At 40.4% G+C, this 24,478-nt stretch overlaps 1 long non-coding RNA gene across 1 annotated transcript in view; it reads left to right on the top strand.

Moving 5' to 3' along the window:
• Nucleotides 1-24,478, top strand: part of LOC123593157 — a 185,679-nt gene that overhangs the window by 58,861 nt on the left and 102,340 nt on the right. The window contains exons 3-4 of the long non-coding RNA XR_006710155.1: nt 3,415-3,458; nt 5,994-6,093. This is a non-coding gene — a long non-coding RNA (uncharacterized LOC123593157). The remainder of the gene's footprint in view (nt 1-3,414; nt 3,459-5,993; nt 6,094-24,478) is intronic.

Below are 24,478 nucleotides of genomic sequence, written 5' to 3'. Positions count from 1 at the left end.
GTCGGTTAAGCGTCCGACTTCAGCTCAGGTCACGATCTCGCGGTCTGTGAGTTCGAGCCCCGCATCGGGCTCTGGGCTGATGGCTCAGAGCCTGGAGCCTGCTTCTGATTCTGTGTCTCTCTCTCTCTCTGCCCCTCCCCCGTTCATGCTCTGTCTCTCTCTGTCTCAAAAATAAATAAACGTTAAAAAAAAAAATTTTAAAGTCACTTATCTAAGCATCTGCATAGCAGGATCACAAGCCTGCCACATTCACCCCGTCAAGGGGTTGAACAAGAAGAGTGGCAGACTTGACCCACCTACGAAGGTCTGCCCAGAGGTGCTTGCCATGTGAAGCAGAAATGGAACAGTGGTCTTTGATACAGTAATGCTGCCCACAAGTAATTGCAGCACACACTGTGTAACCCATCAGATAGTCCACTCAGTCAGTGGAAAGTGAATCAGGGGTGGGAAAGTCTAGAACATTCCATTCAATCCTCCTAAAAGAGGGGAAAGGGGATGGAAGTCCCTTCAGCTACCAGCTGATACAACAAGCCTAAATATTCCTCTCTTCAACAGTATCAGTTTTGAAAAGTAATGTTCTCAAGGGGCGCCTGGGTGGCGCAGTCGGTTAAGCGTCCGACTTCAGCCAGGTCACGATCTCGCGGTCCGCGAGTTCGAGCCCCGCGTCGGGCTCTGGGCTGATGGCTCAGAGCCTGGAGCCTGTTTCCGATTCTGTGTCTCCCTCTCTCTCTGCCCCTCCCCCGTTCATGCTCTGTCTCTCTCTGTCCCAAAAATAAATAAACGTTAAAAAAAAAATTTAAAAAAAAAAAAAAAAAAAAAAAAAAGAAAAGTAATGTTCTCGTGCTATCCCTTAGAAGATGTTTCATTTGTGATCTAATCCAAGGATTAATGATTGGGGAAACAAACTTTAAGCTGAGAAGATGGTGAAATTTTGATTGGAGAAAAATGTTATGTTTGGAAAACTCCCCACGGAACATCTGTATGTCAATCCTTGGTTTATGCAAAGCAGCACGTGTGCCTCTGTGCTGATGGTGCAAATGTAGTAATTAACCACACAGAAATGCCAGCCACAACTGGGATTTGGGGAGAACCTTCTTCCTCTCCAGTAGTGGGGGGTTGGGGACTCCAACTTAAAGAGAAACAAATGTATGAGAGACAGGTGTGGGAAGACTGAAAAGTCTGTGACTACCTGGCTTGAGAAAATTGCCTTTGCTTCCAAAGCAACGTTTTTGGGAAAAACAAAACTTTCCTCAATTTGAGAATTTTCTCTTTGTTTTTGTATTTTCTATTGGAATACACTATGGCAATGTTAAAAAACCATGAATGAATTTTGGAAATTGCAGAATCAGGCTTAGCATCTGGTCTCTTATCTATGGGGGACCTGGGCCAATTTACTTAATTTCTCTGAGCCTCAGTTTCCTCCTTTAGAATGGAGATAATCATACCTAACAGTCAGGGTTGTTGTGCAGATTATGAATATGTGCACAAATGAATTGTGATGATGATGGTATATATTTTTTCTAAATACTTAATTTTGCATCACAACAGGTGGATTTGCAAGCTTTATTTGTATACAACACTAAATCCAGGAGGATATTTGTTCTTTTATGTGCTCAGAAATACTAGATCAGATTTTAAAGTGGGAATTAGGAGACCATGTTCCAGATAAATCCTTTCTGGTTTGTGTTATTGATTTTCCCAGAGAATTAGATCATCCAAACGTTTGCAATTCATTGAAGTCTGCATTACAGTGCCAGATATGGTTATTGTGACAAAATACTGCCCAAAGCGAAGCTTGGTGGATGTTCTGCTCAACAATGACATTCCTGTCAACTGGAGTTTCCAGTAAGAGCCAGGCATTTGAGTGGTAGGAAACATAAACTAGTGAAATTCTACAACAAACCCTATTTCCATCATTGTTCCCAAGGATCTACTGTCATCTGAATGCATTATCTTGAAGGAGGATTTATGTTATGTCTTGGGGCATGGATGGGAATGGGTGGGTCATTATATCTAGACAGGGAGGGGTAGGAAGGATTTTTAACTAGGCGCATCCAATGGTGCTAGAAAAGATGTAGCTGGAGATGCTAGTAGAAAATCCTGTTTTGTATCTAAAGAGTACACCTACAAGCAAGAGCAAGGAGTCTTTCCAAGTAGTAGGCACATTCTAGGTCTAATTAATTTACCTAACAACTACTGTGCTGGACATTTAAGGCTACAAAAATAAAAAAGAAATATTCCCTGCCTTTAAGAACATCTTGTTCTGGTGGGAAAGACAAATAAGCCGAGTTATAGAACAGTTGATAGAAGTCTTAAGAGTGTCATGTGCATGGGAGTAGCATCTAGTCCAGATTGGGTATGGGGAATGGGCCATGTGGAGATGAGCTGAGAAAGAGTACAAGTTTGCTAGGAAAAAGGGCCAACAGAGGTAATTGCAAAGAGAGGGAATAGTGTGTGTGTAAAATCTAAGAGAAGATGGTCCCATCTAGGATTGTTAATAGGTTAGTATGGCCAGAGCTCTGAGATGACGGCAGAGGTGAGTGGTAGGAGTGGTGAGAAATGAGACAAGAAAGATAAGTAGGTAGTCCTGAAATGGGCCAAAGTAAATAAGATAATTTAGTATATGAAAAAAAAATGGAGTTTCAAGTAAGTGAAGAAAGGAGAGATTGTTGGAATAAAGGATTCAGGATGACTGTCTAACCACTTGGCAAAAATAATATTAGACCCCCAGTGCACACCTTTAACCAAAATTAATTTGGGGTTAGCTTTAATTTTCAGTATGAAAACTGAAACTTTAAAAGTACTAGAAGAAGGGGCACCTGGATGGCTCAGTTGGTTAAGCGTCTGACTTTGGCCCAGGTCATGATCTCTGCTGTCAGCACAGAGCCTGCTTTGGATCCCCTGTCCCCCTCTCTCTGCCCCTCCGTGGCTTGTACTCTCCTTCTCTCTTTCTCTCAAAAAAAGAAAAAAGTACTAGAAGGAAGCACTTTTATGTGATTATATAATACCATAGTGAAAATTAACAGGCATATGAGTAATTGGGAAAAGTATTTCTAATATATCTCTTACTAAGTATAACTAACAAAAGGTTGATATCCATAGACTCGTGGATATCAGCAATGTAAATAGCATAACACATAACTTCTTGTCTGTTAATTATAGATAAGTCTATGAACATTTACATTTATTTTAAAACATGATATGTACATGTGAATCAGATTTATTTGGAAGAAATATTCACCATTTTCTGGATAATTATGACCTCAGAGCATTCACAAATATGGGTATAGCTGAGCTTATCTGAAATATTATCCCCACTGTCCCTGAAAACAGTGGCTCTGCAATCTGTGTGGATTTTTAATTTGCTCTAGATGAGGGATTTCACATCAAAATGACCTGTGTGTCTTTTTGCAGGTATGCCATCATTTTGATTGCCTCATGAAGTGACCCAAGCTTGGGTAAGATTCTACTGAACATATTTTCAAGTGAACAATCAGGGAATTTGCTTCTCCGTTGCTCAGCAATGAACAGTGTATCCTACCCTAGCAGAGAACAATGTTGTGTCTGATTTGCTCATATATATAAGAAAGAATAAGATGAATACTGTCTGTCTATCTATCTATCTATCTATCTATCTATCTATCTATCTATGTTTGAATAGCTTATGGTTTTGAAAAAGCACTGAACAAAAATTCCATACTGTAAAGTGTTCTGGATATTAGGGTGAGTTTCCCCATCCAAATCTAGGCATATTGAGTTGAAGGACAGCAGAACTAAAAATACTCTGGCTGCATCTGGAACACAGGGATCCTCTGGGATTTGTTTCATTTGACCATATTCCAATCATAATGATGTTGAGTGTGGATTTTGTTCCCCAGGATGTTGAGTCCTTAAATAAATTCTTCTCACCCTAGGATTTGTTTATTTATTTTAAAAAATTTCCCTCCAGGTTTATACATTTCAATAGATCAAAAAAATTATACATATTTTCAGCAGAGATTAAAACTGTCATAAAGATACAGTCTATAAGAGAAATAGGAGATGAGTGAGGGTGGGGTGTGGTTCCTTGAAATTATTTTTCATTTCACAATTTTAAATGTAAAACCCTTGGGAATTGTATATATTGACCAATAGTTTCATGTTATTCTGAATGCTGCTTAACAAATCAAGGGACAAGGGAATTTCAACCAAAATGATCGAACATTACTGACTGTTCTTGGTATGTTTAAATAAACGGAAAGAAGAGCAGAGGGAAAGATTACAGTATATAATGAGAAAATCTGCCTCAATTCTCAGATCAGAGGAATCATGAAATTTTGATGGTAATGGAGAATTTACTTTATACCAATAACTACACCGTTTGACTTCATACACTATTCCCATTTCCCCCAATTATCTCGTTACTACCCAGCTTTGATATATGTGTAAGTAAGCTAATTTTCAACAACAACCATGCAATTTAAGTGTAATCCTACAGAGACTAAAAACGAAACCAAACAACAAACTACTGTTCTTCATGGGAATTGGCTCATACTAGTCACTAGATTCATAAATATCTAAAAGTGGACTCTCTTAGACAAGTGCAAATGAGCAAGGTCTTTTCTATAATGAGCACTAACCATATATGGAACTTGTCTATGCCAGGGGCTAGGCTGACGTCACTGTCCTCTGCAGAAGTGAGCCGAAGATGTGTGTGTGGGAGAGAGGGTGTGGGTTGTGCAGGGCAAAGGGGAATAAAGGGCCTAAGCAGCATTGTTAGAGCCGGTCACCCCATGTTGGGGAGCACTGGGAATGACTGGATGACTAGGATGGGCTCTTTGGTGGAGAAAGTCACACTTGATCAGAAAGAAGCAGCTCTTAAATGGTGGGAATGACATAATAGAATGAAGAGAGAGACAGGTATTGGTGGCAAAATTGAATTTTCTTTCCTTCATGATTAATTAGGGCAGTTAATAAGGGCTCAAGACTAGATCTTATAAGGAATGAATAACTCACCGTGTAATTCCAAATATTGTTTAACAGATGAATTGGTACACGAGTTAATTTGACCCTTTTTACTTGTCAGATGGAGGCCAAGGGGTTGAATCAACCATCTCAGTTTGTCCCAAACTGGAGCTATTAGGTGGAAGTCACCTTATAGATTATTTATTTGTGCCAATTCATTTTCACAGAGGCAACTGAGACCAGAGAGATTGATAAACCTGTTTAAGGCTCAAGCTTGCTCTCTTATTCCCATATAGTTCTCTGGTAGAAGGACACAGGTTCAGTCCTGGGCTCTCTGTTCCTCTCCAATCCTATTTCCATTAGAATTTGGGTGACCTTAGTATCCATTAGGAAGATGTGTCCTACCCTGTCAGTTCTTTGACCTTCATCTTCTCCCATGATCTTATATTCTTCACCTGCTTCAGCTGCCCATTTCTATATCATTACCTATAACTGGATCCCTTCCATAATCTCCATGTGAATATCTTACTCTTTGACCTCCACCCCCTATTTTTTTTAGTGAATTCCCTTTAGTTTCCCAACTCTACCAGTGTACTAGTTGGGACATCCAATCCACTGATCTCATGATCTCACTGTACTTCACTTTCTCTCATACCCCATTTCCTCCTCACCTGGCTTAGATTCCATGGTCCATCACTGATAAAGATTCATTTGCCTAGACTCTTCTGCTGTCTTATCACAAACTGACAAATTACATATATTTGGTGGATTGCTATCTTTTACCTCTGGATATATGTTCCTTGAGGGCAGAGTCTTTGTCTGCTCTGCTCCCTGCTATATTCCAAGTGCTTAGAACATGGTTGGTACATGGTAGGTTCTCAGTAAATATTAGTTGAATGAATGAATAAATAAATCTGTGAAAGTGAGGGTAATTTTCAGAGGGTTAAATTATATTTTCCTCTACAGAGTGTGGCACATGCTTCTGTTTTGATTATTTCTAACGCTAGGTTGTTTTTATTTTTCTTCAATTCTTTTCTCTCCTCCCACAGAAGGAAGAGGCTTCTTCTGTTAGGCATTCCAGTGTCTCTTGAGGAGCTAATTACAGGGAAGCCTGAGAATCGCCATCTTTGCCCTTCAGAGTATGCAGAGGTAAGGGGTGAGGAGAGAAAGGGGACTTGATCATCATCTGAAGCCATCACATCAACTAAGCACGAGTCCATGTTATGTCTTGGAAAGAGATATATCAATGAGTAATCTATTGCATCACGTAACAACTTCTTGGCATTTTTCTGGCCTTTCCCATTCTACTTCCAAATAGAGATGATACAGTAGGCAATTGGAATATGTGTTGGGAACTTGGAACAGATGCTTATATGGAGATGGAAATTTGGGGCCCACCACTATCTAAGGCTGTAATGTAGCTATAGATGGAGAGGAAACCTTATAGGGAGATGTGGGGAGAGAAGAGAGAGCAGAATCCTGAGATGGCAGCTCAACTTTATTTCTGTAGACTTCTGGTGCCATTAAAAACACTATGACAAAGTGATACATATGTTGATGAAAACATGGCAAGCGTGTTCATATGCAACATGCCCCATCCACAGGTACAGCTATGGAGCCACAATACCCATCACTTTGGAATTTAGACATGTATATGGGTTTATGATAATTTGTGCAAATAATTTACTAAAACAAAAAATGAGAATTGTGACTTTGAAAGTTTTCACAGGACAGTGGTGGAATGGAAATGTTCTGCCAGTGATGTTACAGAGTCCTTTGATCTAGCCCAAGCCACAGCGTTATTGCTCTCCTGTGCTTGAAACTCCAAGCCTCTGGCATCCTAGTATATCTGGGCTTTAGTTTTCTTATCTTTAAAAATAAAAATGGACACTACATCAGTGGATACAAGGGGGTAGACACAGGTTGCATATCAGAACTGGGATGGTTCCCCTGTAAGAACGAGTTTGGTATGTGATCTGAAAAAGTATATTGAATTTTATCATCAAAGTTCACATTTGTAAAATTTACAAAATTCGCATGTATAAATTTAGTAGTTCATGCTACTGAATGTAAACCTCAATTAAATCTTCCTGGCTGCTAATCTTCCTAACATTAACAAAGATGGGTAAACCTGGGAATAGATGATTCTAAATTGTTCAATTCTGCAGTTCTCTTCAGAATATCAGTAAATCACTGCATGACTGTTACTCTTGATCACTAGAGTTGAGTAGGAGGAACAAGAAAACAACCCATCTCAAAGACCCACCTTTGAACAAGCTTTTAGACAAGATGAATTTCCTAACAAAGTCTGATAGAATTGACGATGTCTTTGGCAAGTTTGGGTGACTTCCCAGTCCTCGCTAATTGCACCTGTTTAGGTATCTATTTATCACAGCACCAAGGGCAGATCTCACTGGTGCACCCTTTCATAGCTGGTGTGGTTACTGGATCCTAAGGGGATGATAATTATAAATGAAGAACCCCCTGTGGAAATCCCCCTGCCTTCTAGGTGCTTTCAAAGAGTCAGAGATTAATACACAGGGAGCAAAGTATTCCCATGAAATAACTTCTCTTTATGAGGGATGCTTAAATGGAGAAGTACAGCGAATATGGAAGTACTTATGGCAGAAAGGATCCAAGACCTAATGCGTGATAAACAAAAAAACCACCACTTGCTCTATAGTAAGTAATGCCTAATTGAAATACAATGTCAGTTATAAAAGCTGATTTGATTAGCTCATGCATTTCTATTTAACTTGTTTCTCTTTCTTGAGAACTAATTGCTGAAGGCAAGGAAATCACACTTTTACATCTTTGATTTTGAATTCTGTGTTCTGCTTGCATGGATTTTTAAGGGTCAGTTTTCATTTGCACTAGGATTTTGGTAACTCTAAGTGTCTTTAACAGAAGTAAATGTGCATTGAAGGTAGAAGACAAATTTTTACCTGTAATACCAAGGAAAGGGTTAAATGTCCATACTGGATCTTGGGCAGCTGTGCATGAATCTTGCAAGGAAGTGTCCAGCCTAGGGGGAAGTGGAGTTGAGAGAGTAGTCCTCCTCAGAAGTTGCAAGGGAGGTACTCGGGCAGGTAGAGGATTCCAACTCCAGTAATGCAGTATGAGGTAGACGTGGTTCAGAGCTTCAGCTCTGGAGTGAGACAGAAGTGGATTAGTGTCCCAGCTCTGCAGTTTTCAAGCTTCATGATCCTTGGGAAAGTCACTTTATGAGCTTCAGTTTCTTTGTCCCATGAAATAGGGTTTAAAAACTGTACCAACTTCACAGGAGTGTCATATTAAGTGACTTAATGCATATAATGCTCTTAGCAAGTGCCTGGTACAATAAAGAGCTTGATAGATATAATGATGATGGTGATGATGATGTAAATAGACTAGGATCTTTATTTGAGGGATCTGCCAAACCAAGGAAGCAAATAACTGGCAGAGAGGGTGACCATTAATATCCCCTAGTTTAGGTACCTGGGCAAGGTCCACCATCATCCCAACATATTGTTCTCATTACCTCAAGGACCAAAGTTTTCTGTCCTCTACCCTACTGGTTGTCCAATATGTGCCAAACATGGAGGTTCCCCACGTGATTATTTGTGGAAAGCTCAGTTCCCTCTAGCACAGCCCTTCTCAATTGTGGCTGCATATTATAATCCTCTGGGGCTTTCATAATAAACTGATGCCTGGGCCCCACCTCTTGGACATTCTGCTATAATTATTCAGGAGGAAAACTCAGGCATTAGTATTTTAAAAGCTCACTGGTGGATTCTAATGTGCAGTGCTGCTTGGAAACTACTGACTTAGCAGTTTAAAAAGTAAACTAAGCATTGTTTTAATGCAATGGAATCAGTAAACACCTAGCAGCAAGATAATTGCCAAACCCATAATTCTTTAATAACTAATTGGAGTAATTGGTTCTTCCTCTGACCTCTTTCCAGCATTTACACCACCTACTCCTCCCTTCTTCTGAAGCTCTTTCCTTACTGGATTTCCCTACTCCCTCTTTCCTCTTCACCTCCTACTGCCCACCCCGCTCCCTCTCAGTCTTTCAGCAGCATTGCAACCTTCACACACACATTGAATGTTTGTAGTTTCCTGGAGTCTATCCTTGGCATGCTTTTCACTTGTTCTAAACACTTTGTGATATAGCTCCCACTCCCAGCTGCCACCATACCTGTATGCCAATGATTCCTAGTCCCAGAGTTTTAACTCTCCATCTGTCTTGAGATCCAGGTGTGTAAGTTCTAGCCATTGGCCTGGATGTCCTGGGCTACCTACATTACAGCTGTGTTGCAGTCTTTTTACTTATCCCTAACTGCCTTGAAGGCAATTCCTAACTTTTACTATTTTCTTTACATTCCTTCTTTTTAAAAAAAATTTTTTTTAACGTTTATTTATTTTTGAGACAGAGAGAGACAGAGCATGAACGGGGGAGGGTCTGAGAGAGAGGGAGACACAGAATCGGAAACAGGCTCCAGGCTCTGAGCTGTCAGCACAGAGCCCGACGCAGGGCTCAAACTCACAGACCGTGAGATCATGACCTGAGCTGAAGTCGGAGGCTTAACCGACTGAGCCACCCAGGTGCCCCACTTTACATTCCTTCTTAATTTCATCTGTCCTCCTTAATTTCATCTGTCCTTTCATCCACCTGATCCAGGTGGATCACCTTGTTCTACTATCCCGCCTCCCCAGTTATAGGCTCTAAAGTGTGAAATTGACCAATGTCCCCCCATTTCCAACTATTACTAAACTTATCAATTAAAGGCCCATCTTTACCTTGTTTCTTCTTTTCTCAGAGGAAGGGCTGTGCTGTTTGTTTTTCCAAGGCCAACCTCTTCATTTGGGTTCTGGATCCCATTTTGCTCTTTTCATTTAGACATTGAATCAATACTTATTATTTACTATGTGCTAGGCATTGTACTAGGTAGGTAATACAGCAGTGTGTAAGATGGAGTCTCTGCTTGTGTGGAGCTCATAGTCTAGTGGAGAAAGGTAGAAAATGTACAAAGTAACAAATGTTATATGATGTATCAGGTGGTGATAAATGCTAGAAGAAAAATAAAGCCAGGTGGGGAATGAGAGACTGAAGGGGACTGCAGTTTTTTGTGGTGTAGTCAGAACCCTGAATGAAGTGATGGGCATCTGGGGATAGAGGAAACAGGAGGTACATAGACAGGCACGTGCTTGGAGTTGGAGGGACAGCATGGGGATCAGTAGAGTGGGACAGTGAGGCAGAAAAGTAAAAGATAAAATAGAAAGTAAAAATAGGGGCAGGCTTATGGCCAGACACACAATACAAACAGTACCTTATTCTAGCAGGATTACATGTTACTTATGTGTGGGGATGGAATTTTGTTCATCTTTGGGTCCCCAGTACCTAGCCCAGTGCCTGGGTCATGGGAGGTACTCTGTATTGATTGCCTGACTGCATGTTGTATTCCTCAATTAACAACGAATACAAGAAATAACAATATAGCCAGGTCATGCTGCATTTATAAGTATTTACCATATTACCAGGGTAGATTGTGAATATGTATCAAAAATGGACGATTGAGACAGAATTCCTGAGGGAAATACAAAAATATCACCCTATTTCTTTCACTGAAAAAATACAGATTTGATTCCACAACTATTATTAGCCTCCAATAAATATTCATCCTTTATCCCTCCGGGGGGGTCCCAAGCTTTCTGCAAGTGAAATGAGCACTAAATTTGCCTAGTAAATCACTCGATTATTTCTACCCCGTAGCCAGAATGGATATCTTAGTTGGTTGTTTCTTCCAACAGCTTAAAGATTCAAGTAATGTTAGATTTTTTAATCTCCCAAACCTGGAGGAGTCAGGGTAAATTGTCCATGTGACACCAAACTCCTTGTGACGAAGGTAATAGCCTGATCTTCCTGAACACCCCCATCCCCCAATCCCACCCAAAGTTCAAAGTCCTAGAGGTCTCTAACAATACTCACTGCTTGTACCAGCTAAATTGCAAATCCCTGCAAGGTAGCAGCTGGGCCTGCTTAACTCACCTTGACAGGTCCAGGATCCCATAAGAGTGTCTCTAGTTAGGGGAGGCATCGATCTCAATGACCAATTGAGTAAAGCTGAGTGTGAATGAGATCACAGGCAGAACTTCCGTTCCTCCAATTAACTCTCCTGGTTTCTCTGTCCCTCACAGCACCCATGACCTCATCTCCACACTGGTACCAGGGGCTCCAGGAGCTCCAAGGGCTCCAGGTTAGGGAATGTGCCTGGCTTGGTGTAAATCCTTCAAAGCCAGCCAAACAATGCAAACAATACCCTCCTCTGTATATGGAGCACAGAACAACAGAGAGTGTGAGTGGTGACAAAGGAAGGTCCAGACAGGAAGATTGGGCTCTGTGTGTCCTTTCCTTTGAGGATAATTAACTGTTCTAATTCATAGCTGAAAACAGGCACATTACCAGAACAAGTTGCTGAGGACCTAAGACAAAGCCAACCTTGCCAGACTCAGAGTAACCTGGGTGCGTCCATCTTTTTCAGGTAAATTAGCATACCTGGAGTTAGGATTTCAACTCAAAAGGCAGAAAGATGGAGCAATGTACAGTATTACACAAGTTGTGCATGACTTTTAGTAGGTGGAGAGCAACTCATATCCGCAAAAGAAGAAAATGCAGGTGTTTGAGTAAAGTGGCAGTGAGCTTAGCACTTAGGCATGCTGTTAATACGGTATGTTGCTGTGATTTGGTTAAGTCCCTCCACCCCCACCACTTTTCTTTTTTTAACTTAAATCAGTTTCTTAGAACTAAAAGGCATCCAGTTTAGCAAAAACAGCAGGAAATTGCTTTAGAAAGATATACTTCTTCATCTTAGGGAATGTGTTTTAAAACCTGAAGTAAATAGGCCATATATATATGTTCTTCCCTTCCATATTGAAGGATACAGTGGCCACATCAGCAATGAGGCAGAACTAAGGTCATCTTGCCTGGGGTCAAGCTTTGAAAGTACAATGAAAAACCCCTAAGTCAAAGTTGTAAATTTTAAGGTTGAAACATTCTAAACATTTTGCACAAGAGCAGTTTGGTGCAGGCAGTCAAAGCAGTCAGTCCCTAACTGGTGGCCAAGGGATCCTCTGTGTTTTACAGATGGAGAAAGTGAGCAGAGATTTCAGAAAGGCTTAGAGTCATGCCCTGTCACTACTGAAGATGCTCTTCTGGGGTGGGGAGTGGGAGGCAGAGGCAGAAAGCCTCTTTCTAGCAAAGAATCTGGTATAAACTCAAAGTAATTTATCTGAAGAAATGAAAACACCCCTGACATCCAAGAAATGAACGATCTAGAATGCATGTAGGAATCAGGATAACTGGCAAGCAAATTAACCTCAGCCTGGGACTTCTCTAAATGAGTTTTGCACAGCCTTCTCAATCCTTGTAAATCTCTTGTTATGTAAACCCACTCACTTGATCAACAGAAACAGGGAGAGTCCAGATGTTAGGGGATGGTGTTCCAATCAAACAAGCTGCCCTAGCTTTGAATATACCAACACAGTCTGAAGCAACGCCAAGCAACACAAAAAACAAAAGCAAAAGTCTCCCCTAAACCAAAACAAAACAAAAAACCAACCAGACATATCAAAAGCAACTAAGAATATTTTCTAAAGCAATTAACTGGCCCATCACTATCCAGTCTCCCTGGCTTAGAATTCTGAGAGCTTCACAAAATTGTGCTGAATAAGGAGGTACCATTGCTTAATCAGGTCTTGCCAATTATTTTGCCTGATTTAACTTTTTTCTACCTCACTGCCCCTTTCTGTGGCATTGTGGGCTTCACTCAGCTTTCTAGCACCAGCCCTCAGTATAAGGGAGTGGACAGGCTGCACTGGACAAGTGGATACACTTGTTCCTGAACAAGCTGCACACTACCTTTGATACAATTATAGATCATTATGATGTCTACAAAATAGGGACAATCAGAGTTGTGTGTGAGTAGCTGTTGATGAATGGGCAGTCCCTTAGACATAGAACGATATTAAATTGCAGTGGAACAAAGTTAGGAATTAATGGAAGTGAATAGTTTATATAAAAATTCTAACTTTCCTGAGTCATAATCTCCTAGGAAGCAAATCTTAGTAGCCTCCATTGTGCCTTTGACTTTTTCATAGTGGACACCTAGAAAATGTCTATTGATTTGGTTCAAGAACCATTTTTATTCAATAATAATGGAAACAAACTGGTTTTATACTTTTATTTTTGGGGTCAGACTCTCAGGCACCTAGCTCATTGACCTCTAATCCCCCATTTGTTCACACTGGTATTTCCCCTTTCCCCTTAGCTAGTGAGGGAAGGAGGAGAATCTTTAAAGGGGGTATCAAACATAGAATAGCAATTAGATACAGTGATATCAATAATGATTACAATTTCAGGGGCACCTGGGTGGCGCAGTCGGTTGGGCGTCCGACTTCAGCCAGGTCACGATCTCGCGGTCCGTGGGTTTGAGCCCCGCATCCGGCTCTGGGCTGATGGCTCAGAGCCTGGAGCCTGTTTCCGATTCTGTGTCTCCCTCTCTCTCTGCCCCTCCCCCGTTCATGCTCTGTCTCTCTGTGTCCCAAAAATAAATAAACGTTGAAAAAAAAAAATTAAAAAAAAAAAAATAATGATTACAATTTCAAATTTCAATTTTAATTTTACAAATTGAAACAAGAACAATGAAATGTTTCATTAGCCATCAGACAAACTGAAAATAAATTTTAAAATATTTCTCATTAAAAAATATGTACAATTCATCTATTCAGTTCATAATTGTTAAGAATCCAGTATGTGCCAGACTCCATGTTAGACTGCAGTTCTGGAGGTTATAAGGCTGAACATGAAGACAGGACTTCTACCCTCAGGGAACTTATAGTCTAGTGATAAATAGAAAGACTGAGATCAGTAACCACACTGCAGAAAGAGTGATGCTTCTCCCATTTTACCTTCATTACTTGGCCTACAGCTCATGTAGTTCACTGCATGCTTCACTGTGACTCACACATGCCTTTTATTTCCACTCATTACTGAAAAATACTGCATTATGGAGTTAATGTTGATGAAACTATTATGCTCGTACAATTGTTTTTTTTCATTACTGTAAAACACTGCATTATGGAATTAAAGCTGTTTTCATACAAGTCTATGCCATTAACTCACATTTGCTTTGCATTTAATTTTATCTCTGGTTGGGCTTCTCTTCCCTGTGCCTCTAATTCAGAATCAATGAGCAAGTGTTTAGACCCAAACATACTCCCAGTAAATGATGAGGATATTTAACAGATCTGTTTATGGGTAAATATGGGGCACTAGATACTTAGTAAGCAGGGATGCTGATTTTCACTAATCCCTATATTTAAAGGATTTTCCTTCATTCACCAAGGGTAAGCTCATTATACAGAAATGTGAGTGAGGTCATAATACTATGTCTGATGGCCCTACTCAAGAAAAAAAAGAGAAAGTGGAAATAATCTTCAGGCTGAATTTGAAGTCGATTTTGCTTGGAGTTGATAAAAAAATGGATTAAGTATTTAGGAATCTAGGTTCTGCTCTGTTCTGCTTTAGAGAGGTGCTGATTCATTTGTGTGTTGATCAAGGTCTGATGTGATGCTGAATCTTCATACTATAATATTTTCTATTTGGTTATGTGTCAGCGTGAACTTGTACGCTTTTCGCATGTATTACCCCAGCACCAGACAGCAGTGAATGCCACACAGTAGAATACAGAATATACATCTACACAAGGGTAGCTTAAAAGTATTAGATTCTCTCATATATTTATTAATAAGGATTGACAAATTATTCACCTTTGAGTTTGGCCAGTGGAATTATTTGGAATGGTGGTCTTGGGGCTAATAAATTCTGCATTATCTCACAACATGTTAGAGCTGGAATACTAACAGTAAAACCACCATGTATCTAATGCTTAACCATATGCCAGGCATTATGCTAAGGGCTTCACATGGATTATTTTATTTTATTTTATTTTATTTTATTTTATTTTATTATTTAAAAAAAAATTTTTTTTTTCAACGTTTATTTATTTTTTTTGGGACAGAGAGAGACACAGCATGAACGGGGGAGGGACAGAGAGAGAGGGAGACACAGAATCGGAAACAGGCTCCAGGCTCTGAGCCATCAGCCCAGAGCCCGACGTGGGGCTCGAACTCACGGGCCGCGAGATCGTGACCTGGCTGAAGTCGGACGCTTAACCGACTGCGCCACCCAGGCGCCCCTATTTTTAAAATTTTAATTATTTTTTAAATGTTTATTATTTTTGAGAGAGAGAGAGAGAACGAGTTCGAGCAGGGGAGGGGCAGAGAGAGAGAGAGAGAGGAAGACACAGAATCGAAAGCAGGCTCCACACTCTGAGCTGTCAGCACAGAACCCCATGTGGGGCTCGAACTCAGGAACCGCGAGATCATGACCTGAGCCAGAGTCGGACACTTAACTGACTGAGCCACCCAGGTGCCCCCACATGGATTATTTTATTACAGTAGATATCCTCACAACATCCCTATGACCTATATATTATAATCCCCATTTCCCAGATGAGAATGCTGAGGCTCAGTTACGTGCCCAAGGTCACATAGCTAGCAAAAGCCAGGACCCAAATCTGTTTGATTCTAGAGCTCATGCTGCTGGCCATTCAGAAGAAGCTGCTATGCTTCTTCTCGTGGCTGGCAGAGAATTTAGTGGTTTACTCCAACTGAAGAACCGGAGGCCTAGGACAATTGACTTTAGCCAAGGTCCTCTTGTTAGTGCCACATTTGGGGCCATGACCTGGATCTCTTCATGCCGTTTTTGCTCATGATGAAATAGAAGAATTGGGCTGTAGGGGCCTTTTCTTTTATCAATGTGCTAAACTCTGAAGTCACCCTGTATTTTTCCTGACTTTTTTTCTCTTATATCCAGTTGGCCAGCAAATACTGTTAATCCTTTTAACATAATGTCTTACATGAGGTAGAGCTCATTTGATAGAATGGTTATGAGTCAGGCTCTGCAGTCAGATTTGAGCTGGTTTTAAATCTCAGCTCTGCCACTTGCTGGCTGGGTGACTGGGGGCAAATTAATTAATCTCTCTGTGCATCGGTTTTTTCAACTGTAAAATGGAAATAATATTGTGTCTATCTTTTAAGATGGTTTTTAGGATTAAAAACATGTGGAAAGTAGTCAGGCCCTGCCTCAGGGAGCACAAGAAGCTTGAATCTTTCAAGCTTTCTTTCCCATTGAAAACAAAACATCTTTGTGTGTTCACCAAAGGAATTTCCAGTAGTCGATTGGTATTGTTTTGTTCTGAAGCCCAGGATATTCTTTCAACCTGTAAACCCCTTGTTTCATGCCCTTCTAATTCTAGATGTTTGGGTATTGTATGTTTTAAAGTGTCTGTGACCAAATGAAAATAAAGCAGGGACCATGAACATTAAGAGAAAAAATGGGGACGCTTGTGTGGCTCAGTCCATTAAGCGTCCATCTCTTGATTTCAGCTCGGGTCATGATCTCATGGTTGTGAGATCAAGCCCTGTGTTGGGTTCCACGCTGGGCATAGAGCCTGCTTAAGATTCTCTTTCTCCCTTTCCCCCTGCCCCTCCACCACTTGCTCTCTTTTTCTCAACACACACACACACACACCAAAAAATTGTGTATGAAGTATTCATGATGCCTGGTGCAGCATATACTCTCAATAAGTGTTATTATTCCATTTCCCTTTCTTAGCCTCAGCCCTGGTCCAGATCTTCATCTTCCTACATCTGAACGAGAAAGAGTCCCCTCACTAGTCTCTTTGCCTCTGTCTTTTGCACTACTGTGAGATGAAACTATACTTTGCTTATCATGTTCTCTTGTTCAAGAACTTAATTGCCTACAGCATTGTGTCAAAACTGCAAGCTTGTGGGCAATGCTGCACATAACTAAATTCTTCAGCCTTTGCCGAGTTTCACCAACTGTACAGCTTGAGGGCATAATTCCCACAAGACTGTTGTTACTTCAGATATCAGGTACAAGTTTGGTGGTCCCAGGACCACCTGCACTTCAGACTAGCTTGCTATATATCTGAGGGTCCCCATAACTACCCTCAGTTTTGATAATTTGCTGGGATGACTACAAAACTCAGGAATGTTATACTTGCTGTTATAGCCTTATTCTAGCAAAAAGATACAAATTAAAATCAGCCAAGGAAGAGACACATAGAGTAGAGTCCAAGAGGGGTTCAATGGCAGAACTTCCTGCATTCTCTTCCCATTGACTCATGGATGGCAGCACCTCCTCCCATAACCATATGTGATAATACACACAAAGTATTGCTAGCCAGGGAAGCTTACTTCAACCTTTGGTGTCTAGAGTTTTTATTGGGGCTCCATCACATACTGCTTGTGTGGCTTTCAGTCTCCAAGTACTCCTAGAGGTTGGCTAATATCTTTAGTCTCATTTCCAATGGAGGTCATGACATACTGCATGCCCCGGGGGCTCCATCACAAATCTTATTAGACTGTCAGTGGCCAAAGCTCCCAAACAACAAAGACTCACCTATTAGGCAAGACATTCCAGAGGCCTAGAGATCAACTCCTAGTAGCTGAGGGCAAAGGCCAGACCTCTCTTTGGGTAAGGTTAATTCTTCACTACACAGCCTTATTTCCCATTGCTCTTCTGTGGCACATGGTTGGCCAAACAATGTAACACCCAAACCATCCCATACTTTCCTGCAGGTTTTTTTTTACTTCCCTTTACTTCCTTTACTGTACTAGTTCTTTACTTCCAGTGTGCTTAAATGTTATGCTTTTTATGAGGCTCAGCTCAAGTCTTACTTGCCCCCTGAAACTGTTTGCCCCAAACTTTCCTAATCACCCATTTGTCTAACTAGTTGGTTGTTTGTCTTGTGTGGCCCTGTAGGCTGGCTTATATTTATAGACTTCCCTGAGCCCAACTGTCCACCATAAAGTAATTGCTTATTAATAATAATGATTTTCCTGGTATCTAAGGCATTCAATGAAATCAGGCACCATTATTAGCTGTTTCTCATTATTTCTGATTACTTGGGCTCCAATTTAGATATGTTGCTACCTAAGTGAATCATTAGATCCTAAGATAATCAAATTCAAATTGAACTTCAGAATGTTTGCAAGTGAAAAAACAAGTGGTAGATTGACACTTGTGGACCTTAATGTTTTCCCCAAAACAAAATGACCAAAAATGTTTCCTGGAAACCAGAACTTTGTGCTAGTCTGGTTCAGTGGTTATTTTTACTGTAGCTTAGTCCTTATGACCCCTGGTGGGTAAGGACCTAGAAGAGGCAGACAAGCCCCATTCAGAGAGCCCTTTTGAAAAATAATTGATGCCTTAAATGCCAATGCTTTAATTTAAATTAAATTAATTCTTAATTTATTAATTAATTAATCACAAGATCCCAGGAGTAGCACTTAGTTAGGCAGGACCACTGTCTTCTGGGTAGACAGATGGAGGGTTTTTTTTTTTTTTTTTTTGATGTTGTTGTTGTTGTTGCTGTGTGGACAAATTCCCTCACTCCCATCAAAACAAAAAGGCTTTACCAAAATGTCTGAATTACTGGCTTCATCCAGATATGGTCTCGATGTGTTTTTCTTTAGACCATGCCTCGATTGTCATGACAACCATGTGTGTGTGTGTATATGTGTGTCTACTGAATGGTATCTGGAAGCAGCACCTCAACATCCAGGCAGAAATAAAGTGGGTGTGCTGAGCAGAGAGTGTCTCCTTACCTATTCAAACAATAATGTTAGAAAAGGTTAAAAACATCGTTTAGCATCACCTCTTAAATTAAAATTCTAAACAATCAGCTATTCTCTCCAGCAGAGCAGAACAATCATACATTAAATGTCAATGTCTAAGTTCTCATTCTTTATTATATCAATGCCTATTAATGATTCCACCATGTTCTGATCCTACTGACCCTTCTTTATCAACCTTCTCTCCTCCAATTTCTCCATCCTCATCTCTTGGAGGAATCTCTAATTCCCCCAGAACGGAGATCCACTTATAGATTATACTGTTTGGAGCTTCTGAGATTTGGTCACATTTCTCTAAAGAGGGTCAGCTTTTTCAAGAGAGGTCATTCATCTTTGATCCAGGAAATCTACTTTATTCACGTTGAGCCTAGGACTTGATCTTTATGAGTTTTCTATATCTTTGGAAGCTCCACTGACTCTTCCAAGCTACTGGGCTGCTATTCCATAAGTACCCTTCTGATGATATAAATGGTCTTGTGGAAGTCTAAGAATTAATGTTTGATACATCATTTCATTATTTCTCATGGCCCTCAGTAGCTTTTTCCCTGAGTTCCTGTTCTTGGTGTGAAAGGTAGATATAAACAATTAACTCAACTATGGCTGGTTGACCCAAACTATTTCTCTTGTTTGTTGTGAAACTGAGTATGAGAGGACAAGGCTATTTCAGAGAGACAGAGAAAACCAATGCTACTTGAATATAAGAAGCATTGACCAACAGTTGCCAAGAGGCAATCTATTCACATTGTGGACCAGAAATATTTTTTGGATCAGTTCATGTCCAGTCCACACAAGCTTGGTGACTTTTGCTCTTAAAGACCCATTTCTGGGAGTTTTTCTGGACCCTGTGCCCTACATGAACTTTCCAAGCTACAAGGAAGGTCCACGTAAAGGTTTGAGATGGCAAGCCTCAATTAGTAGCCTTAAAAACTCAGTATGCTTTAGTTAACTCAAGTTTGTCATTATTTCATGTGTTTTCAGAGAGGGTAGTATCTGAGGTGCCCATGCCCACTGGGATCCTCCACACTGGGGAAGTAGTAAGCACAGCCCTAGACCAGGTTGTTGTGTGTAAAACCTTTGAAATTCCACACAAACCCAATGTCCAGCTAAAAATGTGTGATGGGATCCACTCAGGTTAGGAAGATAGGATGTCAAAGAGCTTACCCTGTACTTCTTCCCATACCTCATTATGTATCAGTTTTTGGGGGAGACAATGACCCATCTATTCAGGAAAAAATAATAATATTTAAACTCCATGATTGTAATGTTTACATTCTGCCAAACATTTCCCTTGGAAATAAAAGCAAGGGAAGTAGATGAGAAACATTTATTAAGCACCATTTATTATGTGCTAGGTATAATGCCAGCAGCCATACATTTATATAACCTCATTTGACTCAAGGTTGAAAAATTATTATTTGCTTTTACTTAAAAAAAGTTTATTTGTTTACTTTGAGAGAGAGAGAGAGTGAGCAGGGGAGGGGCAGAGAGAGAGAGATAGAGAGAGAGAATCCCAAGCAGGCTCCACACTGTCAGCACAGAGCCATCGTAGGGCTTGATCTCACAAACCGTGAGACCATGCCTGAGCTGAAATCAAGAGTCAGACGCTTAACCAACTGAGCCACTCAAGCATCCCACTTTTTCCTTTTTTTTTTTATTGAGGTAAACATACATATAGCAACATGTGCTAATGTTAATTACATAGTTTGATGAATTTTTATTTACGCATACATTCATGGAACCAGCTCCCAGATGAAGACAGAGAACAGTTGCAGCATCCTAAGACTGGATCATATCTTTCCCCCACCTCTGCCTCCTTATATCTGTCAATACCACTGACCCCTGCTAGAGGTAACCACTTATCTGACTTTTATCTCCCGAGATTAGTTTTGGCTGTATTTGAATTTATATATACTTTTGTTCCAAATGCATGTGTTTCCATCCCCTATGTGTTATTGCCTGTAGCTGTAAAAGATTATTTTTTTAAAGAAAATCAAACATCCTTCAGGCTACAGTGAAACATTCTACATCATGATAGTGATTTGATTGATCTTGTCTGCTGGGGAAATCAACTAGATGTACTGCTTAGAGAAAGCCAAATAGTTCTTGTATATTTATATATATAGTACATTAGAAGATAGTACATAAAAATACAATTGAGTATTGCACGTGGAGAGAAGCTATATAAGTCTTGGTCATTCAAACTGTAATGATATTCATTTATTCTGGGTTCCAGTTACTTAAAGAAGTGATTGTTCCCAAACCCTAATTTGAAAATGGGAATACATGCATTTAGGACAAAATTTAAAGGATACTAAGGTTTGTCTGCAAGTGTTAACAACATGGTTATTTATAATAGCTCTGAACTAGGAACAACCCAAATATCCATCAACTGGTGAATGGATAAATAAATTGTGTTATATCTATACTATGAATTATTACTCAGCAATAAGAAGGAATAAAATATTAATTCATGCAATAACATGGGTGAATTAAACAGATACTAAACATAAAGGTCAAATGCTAATTACTATATGGTTTTATTTGTATGACATTCTAGAAAACACAAAACAATCGTGACAGAGAGTAGATGAGTGGTTGCCTGGGGCCCTGGTAGAAGGTGGGGTTGACTGGGAAGGAGCAAAAGGAAATTTGTAGGGTGTTAGAACTGTTGTATATCTTGGTTTAGTAGTTACATGATTACATTATTATATACATTACCCAAATTCATTAAACTATGTAGCTGAAAATGGGAGAATTTCAGTGTATATAAAGCATACCTCAATAAATCTGTAAAAATTTACAACCATGCAAAATGGTATAAACAATGAAAAGTAATTCTCCCTCCACAGCTGTCTTTTAACTCCTTTGTCCCTTAGTCTATGTATCCCCACCTACCCAACCTTGTTTACCTTTTGTAGTGGTTCTTTAGATTTACATAATGGGTTCCTGGGTAATTTGAAAATTAGGCTAAGAATATCAGAATTCAGATGTCAAATTTTGATTACTGACATCATAAAGAGGTTCCCAATATTATTTGACCATAGGCTGAGAAGGCCAGTCTGTTTCTTGGTGCCCCTTACTGAATGCTTGCTATGGAAAAGCCATTTTTTGCAAGGCTTCTCATTCCATTGTCACCACAACCCTCTGAAATGTGTATTAATATCCTTGTTTGATAAATGAGGAAACTGCAGCCTAGACACATATAAGTAAAAATGTTACCAGCTAGTGAATATATAAGGTTACCCAGCCAGTAAGGGGCAGAGCTGGGGTTCAAATCCAGATCTGTCACAGGCAAACACAAAGTTCACAATCCATAACACACTGAGCAATGCTGCTGTCTTGATTTGGAAGGGTGAGATGGAAGGAGGATCCACTGGGTCAACAGAGTAGTCTGTGTGATCTCCTTTCTAAATCCTATAGTTGTTGGGGCGCCTGGGTGGCTCAGTCGGTTGAGCGTCCGACTTCAGCTCTGGTCACGATCTCGCGGTCCGCGAGTTCGAGCCCCGCGTCGGGCTCTGGGCTGATGGCTCAGAGCCTGGAGCTTGCTTCCGATTCTGTGTCTCCCTCTCTCTCTGCCCCTCCCCCGTTCATGCTGTGTCTCTCTCTGTCTCAAAAATAAATAAACGTTAAATCCTATAGTTGTTTCAGCTGAAACTCAGAACAACTTGACCTCTTCTATCTTTACTCCACTCCCCTTCAGATTCTTTGATTAGTACTAGTTCTCAAAACAGGAATATTTTAATTTAGTCTTATTATATGAAATTCCTTGGGGTGTCAGCTGTTTTCATCTTTGTTTCTTATTCAATGAAAATTAATTCTACTGCAAAAAATAAAGGTCTTACTTATGTGTGAAATGTCTTTTTCAGTCTACATTAAAACTATATCAAATTTATTTTCCCCACTCTCTGCAGCAGGAATAGGGGAAAGTTCAATAATGAAAAAGCTCTTCTGTTCCAAGGAGCACCTTCTCCTTAAAATAGTACCCTCAAGGGACACAGGCAGGCAGATACGCTTACATTGGCCAAAAGATCAGCTGCAAGAGTTTTAGCAAAACAAATAAATCTTCTGAGCCCTATGGGTCATACCTGTTCTTTTGCTTTAATCTCTCTTCAGTTGAATCTGGCAAAGACAAGGTCAGATATTGGCACAATATTGGAAATGACTTCAACTTGTAAAGAAAAAGGAAGGAATGCAGTGAGACTGCCATTGCCAAAAACATTCCAATGCTCTTTTAAATTCTCTGGTATTACGCTATTCTCCCCTGCCCTCTTCAGTCAGTGGTCTGGCCTCACTCCTAAAGCAGTGCACTACAATACAGTGTCAACTCCAGGAAATTCATGTCAAAATTTCTATAGCTAGTTGAGCATCCGTTCTGAATGTGCTTTTGTTCATCAGTGGGCGTGTGGGACGAGCAGACAGCTGGAATATTTTCTAAATGCAAAGTTAAATCTGTACTGTCAAAAAGTGCCAGCAGCCTCATATTGTTGAGATTAAGGGTCCGCCAGCCTTTCAGCTTCCATGCTCCATGAGCAGGGACAGTGTCACAGTTGCTATTGTATCCCTGGTGCCTTAGCTCTCTGTCCTGCACATAGAAGGTGCCCCCAAATAAAGCCATCTAACCCAACTTGGTGCCAGAGGGGAAGTGTCCTCCTGTATGGGCTGGGCAGGAAAGGAAAGAGGCCAGCTGAGACTTGGACAGCCTGGGGAGTGTTTGCCCCTTTTCAATGTGGCAGCAACCACTTACGTCATCTGATGGATGCCACGTGGTCCTGGCACTTCTACATTTCAAGTTTTTGAGAGAATTCAGGAGTCTAAATTTTTATGTGAAATTTCTTGAATTATGTTATGCTATTCAGGCAAAATATTTGTCTACCAGCTGAATTGGACTTAAAGGCTGCCAGCTTGGACTCCTTTCTAAGTATTTAAAGGATCTAAAGATTTATTTTGGTCAAAAACCAAAAGCTTGTTTCATAGAATAACTTAAAATAAGTTTTAATCACATTTCCCCCAAGTGGTGGTGCTTTCACTAGAAATGGGGCTTGGTACTAGGAGCTCACAAACTGGTATGGCCCCATTTGTTGAACTTACGCATTTTCCTTAGTGCCCACACCCCTTTCCTTCTCTTCCCTTTCCTCCTCACTGGGATGGTGAACTCTGGCATGCTCTGAGACCCTTAGGGTTTAGTTCCTACCCCAGAGGTGACTGGAAGCCTGTGGTCCATTTCAGGCATAGCCTGGCCCACATTATATCTTTTTCCTGCTCCCTTGGCCTCCTCTCTCTGATGGCTTTTCCCTACCAGCCTTGAAACATGCTTATGTCTCTCTAAACTTAAAACAAAGTAAAACACCCTCCATCAAACCCCACATTCCTATCCAGCTATGGTCCAAGCTCTTTGCACCCTTCATCATCAATCTTCTTGAAGGACTGTCTACACTTGCTACCTACACATCCTTCCTCTATTGACCCCTGAAATTTGGCATTCATCCCTATCACACCTCTGATATGAATTTTGCCAAGGTCATCAGGGATTGCCAAAGATATTTCCCAGGCCTTCTTGTCTTGATCTTTCAGTGTCATTGACTTTGTTGATTAATTCTTCCTTCTTCATTTACCTAGTTTTCCTTTGACTTCTCTGATTGCTCATTCTCAGGCTCCTTTGGTGTTTCTTCTTCTGGGGGCTTAATACTGATGACTGTCAGAGTTCTAAGCCTCCTTCTCTTCTAACTCTACACACCTCCATGGATGATCTCAACTTACTCCCCTGGCTTAT

Source organism: Leopardus geoffroyi, chromosome D4 (assembly GCF_018350155.1).
Source record: "Leopardus geoffroyi isolate Oge1 chromosome D4, O.geoffroyi_Oge1_pat1.0, whole genome shotgun sequence".
In the NCBI taxonomy this organism is placed as follows: Eukaryota; Metazoa; Chordata; class Mammalia; order Carnivora; family Felidae; genus Leopardus; species Leopardus geoffroyi.
This window is presented reverse-complemented; position numbering and strand designations above follow the sequence as displayed.